General features: G+C 39.9%; 1 long non-coding RNA gene across 1 annotated transcript; it reads left to right on the forward strand.

The window, feature by feature from the left end:
- Positions 1-702: 702 nt before the first annotated feature.
- On the forward strand, positions 703-7,336 carry LOC132862387 (uncharacterized). The gene is made up of 4 exons (XR_009650023.1): positions 703-801; positions 3,716-3,909; positions 4,740-4,849; positions 5,885-7,336. It is a non-coding gene; the product is annotated as an uncharacterized LOC132862387 (long non-coding RNA).
- Positions 7,337-9,478: the final 2,142 nt, after the last annotated feature.

Below are 9,478 nucleotides of genomic sequence, written 5' to 3' on the forward strand. Positions count from 1 at the left end.
GAAGCTCATATGAAAGTAGACACCCAGGACTTTGAGAATTTGTAGTGTTTCATCAGAGTTTTTGTTTTTTCTCTATAATACAAGGAGCGAAAGATTCAGAGAAAGTTAAAAAAAACAACAACAATATCTCTTTAAAGTAAATGTTGATATCAAACCCATTTCTGCTCTCTGAGACGCTCCGAGTGTTTGTAAATCTAAAAAGCAGCTCAGATTTATATTTAACACTAAAATTCAGTGTTAGATTATCAACAGAGGGAAAATAACACATCTAAAAGTCCTGATTTATTTAGTGTCGGAACTCAGAGCCCGCCTCCTAGTGGACACATCACAGGGTGAACCAGGGTCTTAGGGTTTTCAGTCGAGTATTAACTAACTTAAATAGACTTTACTGGCAAGACTATAACTGATAAGAGATAAAACAATGAAAAGACTCCTCAGACCGGGAAGAGAATGAGCAAAATTCTTTATTGCTGTCAATCAGCCAACAATTCCATTGGGCTCAAGGAAACAGCTCATAACCTGAAGCAATCACAACACACCCTTGTAGAAGAACCTAAAACCCCAGGAAAATCCCCTTCATATATATCCTCTTATATCCTCCTCTTTTAATTTACGTACTCGAGAACCCAAACTGAGGGTTGTCCTCATGCTGAGCCCTGCTGTCCTGAGCTTGAAACTCCTGCCTCTCCTCCTACTCCTCCCTATGCCTTTGTTTGCCCCCTTTCTCCCACTTCACCAGCTTCTCCTTCATATCCTGAGCCTGGCTCCCCAGACCCCTTTCCTGCTTCTCCTGGGCCAGTGGTGAGTCTATTTACTTTGATTATTAAGTTCACTCACTCACTCACTCACTCATCTTCTACCGCTTATCTGAACTACCTCGGGTCACGGGGAGCCTGTGCCTATCTCAGGCATCATTGGGCATCAAGGCAGGATACACCCTGGATGGAGTGCCAACCCATCGCAGGGCACACACACACACACTCTCATTCACTCACGCAATCACACACTAGAGACAATTTTCCAGAGATGCCAATCAACCAACCATGCATGTCTTTGGACCGGGGGAGGAAACCGGTGTACCCGGAGGAAACCCCCGAGGCAAGTTTATGATTATAATAAACTACTTAACCTGCTTATACTTTGTTTCAGGTGTGGTTATTTATATTCTTCCTCAAAATTATTACAACATCTGGTTCCTATTCCTATAAGTCTTATGACACTTATTATAAAAACTTTAAGGTATAATTTCTTACTTTTAGGGCATTCTTGGGTTTCATGATTTTTCACACTAATGATTTTACTGATTGCTACTGTTCCGGTAGCAGAATGGAACACTTGTGTACAAGGGGTTCATCTCAATGAGTTCCTTAAAGGTTACTCACTTCCTTAGACAGCTTTTTGGGGTAGAAACCTATATATGTGTGTGTGACGGTGAGGAGCGCACAAACCTCTATCCAATTCAGTATATTTAAACACTATTATGTCTGTGACACTTGAGGTCTTACAGTATCTTGTTTTTGTTACTCAGCAGTCCTTCATGTGCTTCCTGGTTTTGACCTGATTCTAATTACGACCGGCTTGTGTTTTGGCTCCTATTTAGATCTCTGATTATGATTACCAGTTTGCCCCAGAGCAATCTACCACCAGGTTTGCCACACATTACTGGTCTCTTGTGCGTTGTGGTGTGTGAAGAGTTGTGTGAAAACTCATCTCATGTCTTGTCAGAATTAAGTAAAATTTTCTTTGTAAACTTACCACGTTAGCACGTTCGCCTCACACCCCCAGGGTCGGGGTTCGATTCCCGCCTCCAGCTTGTGTGTGTGGAGTTTGCATGTTCTCCCCGTGCCTCGGGGGTTTCCTCCGGGTACTCCGGTTTCCTCCCCCGGTCCAAAGACATGCATGGTAGGTTGATTGGCATCTCTGGAAAATTGTCCGTAGTGTGTGATTGCGTGAGTGAATGTGTGTGTGTGTGTGTGCCCTGTGATGGGTTGGCACTCCATCCAGGGTGTATCCTGCCTTGATGCCCAATGACGCCTAAGATAGGTACAGGCTCCCCGTGACCCGAGGTAGTTCGGATAAGCGGTAGAAGACGAATGAATGAATGAACTTACCATCACATAGTAGAGTTGACGAATACAATTGCAGGCAATTTATGAAATAATAATAAATAAATTAAAAAAAATACACTGTCAAAACAAGGACAAGACAAGAACTACATGACAACACTCCCTTAGCAACTAGGAAGATGAATATGGAGACCAACATTACAGTACGTCAAACTCCTAATTTGCAAAACTGTTGAAGATGAACAACCTGAATGATTTCTGTGGAAAAATGAAAGAAGAAATACTGTGTATAATGTAATAGGTGATCTGTTATGAACTCATGAAGAACGGTTCGTTTACATCAGTAAACTTGGAGAACCCGGAGTAGATGTCGTCCTGGGAATCCCATGCTTCCGTGTCCGAGGTTTGGTTTTTCTGGGTTCCAAGTACGATGGATCCCAGCATGAAGCGGAGCAGTGATCGAATCTCATTTTCCGAAGAAATTCCAAGCTACCTATTCTTTCCGTTTAACTTGGATTCTGTTCTTTAAATGAAATGTTCACATTATATTTCAAACCTGGTCTAACTGGTATATTTTATCTCAGCTGTTGAGATGAAGGTCAAACGAACCCTTGGAATCCATGTGCTTTCATGTGATCTAAAGTTTGTGAGCGTTACGCTACGTTCACACCTACAGTGTGTGGGGATAGTGTGTGGTTGTGTAGTGTCTGAGGTGTTGGTCTACTGATTGAAAGGTTGTGAGTTCAAATCGCAGGTCCATCAAGCTGCCACTCTTAGGCCCCTGAGCAAGGCCCTTAATTGATTGCCTGTCAAATTACAGTGACAAAGTGATAGAAGACGTTCATTTTCAAAGGGAGCTGCTGACTTCTTCCGACAGCGAGTGTCGGCGATGAGAGGTGGGCGTGTCCATATAACTGATGCGATAAAGTTTTATGCAAATATGGAGCGACTTGGTGCACCAATAGGAGTAAAGACAATACGACACTGAATACACAATATGGTGCAGATAAACGCTGCTGAATTTTATACATAAACCCCAAATCTCACTCCAGAAGGTTCAACGCTAGATCCAGCAACTAGTAGTAGGATGGAAACAGTTCACAGTAATAAAGTTGTTATATATATCGAAGCGATGAAAAGCAATTAACAGAGAAAAGCCTTTAAAATTCAGTTTGTTATCAAAACATAGCGATGCTTCAGAATTAGAATGAAATCCTGAAATGCGAGTGTCCCCTTTTTCTCTTTTGCAGGTCAGCAAATTTCAAAACTTGTGATTTGTCCACAATTTCCAATTATTTATTTATTTATTTATTTTCATTCGGTGTTTTTTTTTTCTTTGTTTCTTGGCAAAGATTAGTTCAATTGCAGATTTTTTTTTCTCTTCCCTGTTCAGATATCTCTCTCTTGCGCGCACACACACACACACACACACACACACATGCACACGCACACACGCACACACATTGTTGCTGTAAATACAGGATAACCGTTCACTGAATTATTAACTATGTGTATGGAGATAAACTGCTGAATAAACTGTCCATAAAGTGCTATGCCTTATCTATCTGCTCTCTCTCTCTCTCTCTCTCTCTCTCTTTCTCTCTCTGTTTTCTCTGCTTTATTCTCTCACTCCACTCCTCCTTCTGCAGTAGAAGTGTTTACCCTTGAGAAGACAGTGCGAGAGCCTGAAGCAGATGGTCCTGCCGAATGTCTGCCCAGTGAGCTGTAAAGAGAATTAAAGCAAAACTTCAGCATTTGTTCTTGAGAAAGGTAGAAAATTAAAGGCACGTAACATCGTAATGACAAAGAAATGAACAATGGACTGTTTACGCTGGAACATCTGGTTAGTAATAAACACAATGTACAGTTCAGTCGACGCTTTTTATTGGAATTGAGCTGTAGAATTTTGTGTTCAAACAAAAAACACAAAATGTCAAATCGCACATCGTATTTCTGTTGATGTGTTTTGTTTATGTTTTATTAGACAACATGCGTTTAGCTTCTCATAGAAAGTTATTAGTGAATAAATAAATAAATAAATAAATAAATAATGTAGTAAATAATCCATCTTTTTACAGCCTGATTTTTTATCATTTTTTATAAATTTGTAAATAAATTTTTAATAAGAATTGTGAAGGAAATGGAAATAAATAAAAATTAAAATTAATGTTTAAAAAAAAAGGAAAATAAAGGTAAAAATAAGAGAAAAAATATTATAAATGATTTGTTTAATAATTGTTGAAGTTGATTTTTTAATGATTACTTTACTTGATTAACTTAATATATCAATTTTTTATTTTTTTATAGTAATCCCCATATTTATTTATTTATTTATTTATTTATTTACTTACTTACTTACTTATTTAATTATTTAATTTTTGTTACCTGTAATGCTGTTCCCTCTAAACTTAAATATATATTAATTGATCAGTGTATTTAATTTAAGGGCAGATTATTTTCTGTAGTAAAATACAATTACACACATCTCCACTTTATTCAAAATACAATCATTTTTCCACTTCTAGTATTCCTATATTATATTTTTATATTTACTATATATTTTTTGCCTTTCTTACTTGTACAGAAGGAAATTCTGTCTAATTTACCAACTTTATAACCACAACCTGAAAAATCACAAAGGCTGTGTTCTAAGTCTGTAAATGTTTATTCTAGGTAAATATTTTGAAAACCAGTCAGAATCCATCAGCTGAAAGTTTACACCTCAGACGCCAACTGCTTCTTCATCATCATCATCATCCGCAGCAGCAGCAGCGTCTGAAACGGTGAAGACAACTGACAACTTTCGTTTTTGAGCGTTTGTTTTAGAACCTGATGTGTTCTCATGCGATTTAATTCGGCTCCTTTTCGATATACAATGAAAACAGCTCTCAGGCTCAGATCTGCACCAAGACAATCAGACCAAAGCATCCTGACCAGGTGGTTTTGTAGTGAGAAAGAAATCAAACCCGAAGGACAAATAACCCAATCTGTAATCTGTTCTGGCACCAAGGTGGTGGCTTCCCCTGGCTAGTCACTGGCTATTTTCAAACGGCGGTTGAAGACTTACTTATTCAGGAAACACTTCAGATAGCACTTCTTTAACTACCTTTTGCATTTATTAAAAAAAACAAATACTCACTCATTCATCTTCTACCGCTTATCTGAACTACCTCGGGTCACGGGGAGCCTGTGCCTATCTCAGGCTTCATCGGGCATCAAGGCAGGATACACCCTGGACGGAGTGCCAACCCATCACAGGGCACACACACACACTCTCATTCACTCACGCAATTACACACTACGGACAATTTTCCAGAGATGCCAATCAACCTACCATGCATGTCTTTGGACCGGGGGAGGAAACCGGAGAACCCGGAGGAAACCCCCGAGGCACGGGGAGAACATGCAAACTCCACACACACAAGGTGGAGGCGGGAATCGAACCCCAACCCTGGAGGTGTGAGGCGAACGTGCTAACCACTAAGCCACCGTGACCCAACAAACAAATAAAAAATCATAACTTTTTCATCATAACTTTGAGCAATGTTTTAAACTCATGGTATCTTAAGTATGTAAGTTAGTGAGCCAGCATTAATGTATCCAAAGCTAGAGATTTAAGCACTTATGTACGTCGCTCTGGATAACGGCGTCTGCTAAATGCTGTAAATGTAAATGAAAATGTTTAGCAATGCATGATGGGAACAGAGTTATATAGTGTGTTATGTAGCGCGTTTGCTTGACGTCATAGTGATTCAAAAACACAACATGCCTTTTCGTTTGAAATTCTTACTGTACATTATGTCTCTTCTCCAAAACAGGTGAAGGGAAACAACGCTGTCCAGATGAAACCTGAAGTTCTGCTTAAACTGGGACAACACATGGAACTGACATATACACATTTTGTAACGGCGCATGAAAGCAAACAGGGCCAAGGATTTAAGTCCCCAGTTTTAGAACAAAGCGCAGATCTACAGGTCTGAAATCAGCCGCACAACTCGCCTTTCCTTTCCTTTTTCAGCTACATATAGAGCAAAAGTAAGATCTAAGGACTAAATGAGAATACAGAAGGAAATGCAATCTCAGCTTCATACACACCCTTATTGTGTGTGTGTGTGTTTTCTGATTATATTGTTTGGAAGATACACAACGTATTTGAAACATCATTAATCTTCCTGCTGTATGTAGCTCTTTCTTTCTCCCTATCAGAAACATTATGTTTATTTATTTACCGCTCCGTGTGCTTCCATATTCACATCTACACTAATTAAAGCCCTCCGTGTGCTCAGTTTGTTTGCTTTGAAAGCGATTTCTCGAGCTATTGTGATGGGATACCGAGGCGTGCCACTGTCATTAGGCGTGTGTGTTTATATAGGAAGGGTGGCATGTATTTTTAATATACGTTCTCTTTATTAAAAAGCAATAAACATTTACAGACACAGCAAACACTCGCTTTCATTTATAAGGACGGCGCCCTGCTTCGGCGCTTAAATAAGAGTTAGGTTCGAACAGAGAGAGCACAAAAGGTTTCTGTAGCTAGTAGATCTGATTAGCAGAATGTGGAGTGTAAATTATTATTATTATTATTATTATTATTATTATTATTATTATTATTATTATGTTGAATTCTGGATTCTGATAGATTTAAGATTTTTAGATTAAAGGTGGGGTCTCCGTTGTTTGAAAGCCAATGTTGACATTTGAAATCACCAAAACAAACACGCCCCTAACCCAAAAAGTCCCACCCCTGTATCGATAGCCCCGCCCACACATACATACGCAACCCAGGAAACTAATGGAAAGAAATGTGACTTTATCGTAGCTGTAACAATACGATTGAAGATAAACAAACAAGCAAAAATGACACACAAGCATAATCATGCAAAGGACGGCGTCCCATCAGAGGCCTTCCCTCTCCTTCAGTTCTCTCCAGCGCTGGAAAGCTGATCCTATATTAACACGTCATACTTCTTACCTTATCGTAAGCCTTTCTTCGCTTTCTTTCTTTGTTTTTATCCTCCATGTCAATGTTAAAACCGCTTTCTGCTAACGTCACACACGAACACTCTCTCCGCCCATATTGACAAGCCCCGCCCCTTTCTGCTCATTGGCTACACGTTAGTTTTGTTTTTGTTTTGTTTGGCAGCCCAACGCAGTTTTCTGAAGCATTTCTCAAACAAAGGAGACCCCACCTTTAATGTCTTCATTCTAATATGTTATGGTTTCTATAGTAACAGTACAATGGATGCTCTAGACAAACGTATTAAAAACATGGGAAATCGTTGATGCAGTGATGTATTTGGAAGGAATCTCTAACTTCACCTCAAGTGTCCTGAAATCTTTTTTTTTTTTTTCCTCTTCCTAAACATTTCTTAAACGTTGATCATTAAAATCCCTGATACTGGAACTTATACCGATAAGCCACTGCATTATTAACAGCTCCTGAAAACCAGAGGAGCATCCTCATCCCAAAATTCCATCTTCTTTTCAGTCAGATAAGATTTGAGTCAGCGAAATTTGTTGAATTCAAATTGGTATTGCGCTCCAGAGGAAAGCCGAGCGATGCCGGCTCACGGCAGACGATAACGAGATTTTTCAGCATCAACTTCCCCGTATTGGAAACATAACGAGATTCCACAGAGCTATTTATGATCGTAGTGTTACTTCCATCCTGTCGTTTTTCATAATAATACATTTAGACCTAGACAATTTCCATCCCTTCTTTGAATTTACACCATCAATTTGTTAGTCAGCATTTTGTCCATGAATGCACTTGATTTTTTTATTTCTTTGACATAAAAAGGCATTTCATTTACTTAGTACCGTAACTGATGCATAAACATAACCAGTGTGCTTGAACACAGAGCACAGTTGTGCTTGAACACACTCTATGGGTCTCGGGACTCTGGGATCAGGATGGAACACAAAAATCAGGGATGGACAAGAAGAGCAGTAAAGGAACATAGTCGATCACTTCATAGAGTGATGTAGGAAGAACCTTCTGCTCCTTAATGTCGCCAAGACCAAGGAGATGAGATGAGGACTGAAAGGACCACAACAAGCCTCATTACCATCATGGATACCATTTGACACTTAGATCTTGACAACAAACTGGACTTAGAGGCTGTGTACAGGAAAGTGAGGAGCAGACTTAACATTTCTGAGAAAACTCAAGTCCTTTAAAAGTTGCAGCAAGATCTTCAAGTAGCCAGTGCGGTCTTCTTTGCAGTAGGAATTTAACTAGGAGGTATCAGAGCTGGAGATGCAAAATGCAAAAAAAAAAAAATAACTCACTGTTGAGGTTGTGCTAGAATAAAAGACACTCAATAAGCTCAGGGGCTTTTTAACCAATAGCTATCCGATGGTAAAAAGACCAGGTCTAAATGCCCTCCTAAACGTTTTGGAGACGGAAATAAATCCGACAGTACAAACCCCTTCAGGAGGTGGTCTGGGACGTGTTTCAGATGAAACTGGACAGGTGTAAATGAATGTGTTTGTTCAAGCCACATACGTCAGCACTAAACTCCTCCCAAACAGAAGTACGTCACTCAGGTGATCTTTCACCCAGGCGTTTCGTCGGGTCTTAAAACGCGCTGCTGCTGCCAGAGAAAATGCAGCAAACAGTAAACGCTGTTTTTTGTAACATAAACGTCGTAACGGGTTTTATCGTCTTCTTTTTGATCGCGTTCGGAAAACCACACACACCAAAGTGTGTTCCGTTTCAATTACCCCGGAAATGAGGTAAAATATATCGCATTTTGGGCGGGAGTAGAAAGATTGGATCGATATCCGATTCGCAGAGACGCATTTATGTGATCTAATGTAAATGGAACAGTTTTAACAAATCAGATAGCTATCGGATCAGAGACAACACATGAAGTGACCAGGGGTAAAAAGGCCCAGAGACAACACATGAAGTGACCAGGGGTAAAAAGGCCCAGAGAAAACACATGAAGTGACCAGGGGTAAAAAGGCCCAGAGAAAACACATGAAGTGACCAGGGGTAAAAAGGCCCAGAGAAAACAAATGAAGTGACCAGGGGTAAAAAGGCCCAGAGAAAACACATGAAGTGACCAGGGGTAAAAAGGCCCTTAGAGACGCTCTGGACAGCATTTGGCAGACACCCTTATCCAGAGCGATGTACAAAAGTGCTTTGAACACATCAACACTAGGTTACAGACTTGCCATCAACCTAAAATGCTTTTCAGGGTTTTTTTTTAAATATACACAAAGACAAACAGGGTAAATAAGGGGTAGTTTTCATGAAGGGGTAGGTCTTCACCTGTCATTTAAAGATAGCCATTGACTCAACTGGGGAAGTAGATTCCACCCCCTCGGTGGCAGAATTGAAAGAAGTCTTGATGTGTACTTACCTCCTACCCTGACAGATGGTGGGAGCAGTGGTGCAGTGCTGG

This window comes from Tachysurus vachellii, chromosome 19 (genome assembly GCF_030014155.1).
Source record: "Tachysurus vachellii isolate PV-2020 chromosome 19, HZAU_Pvac_v1, whole genome shotgun sequence".
Lineage (NCBI taxonomy): Eukaryota > Metazoa > Chordata > Actinopteri > Siluriformes > Bagridae > Tachysurus > Tachysurus vachellii.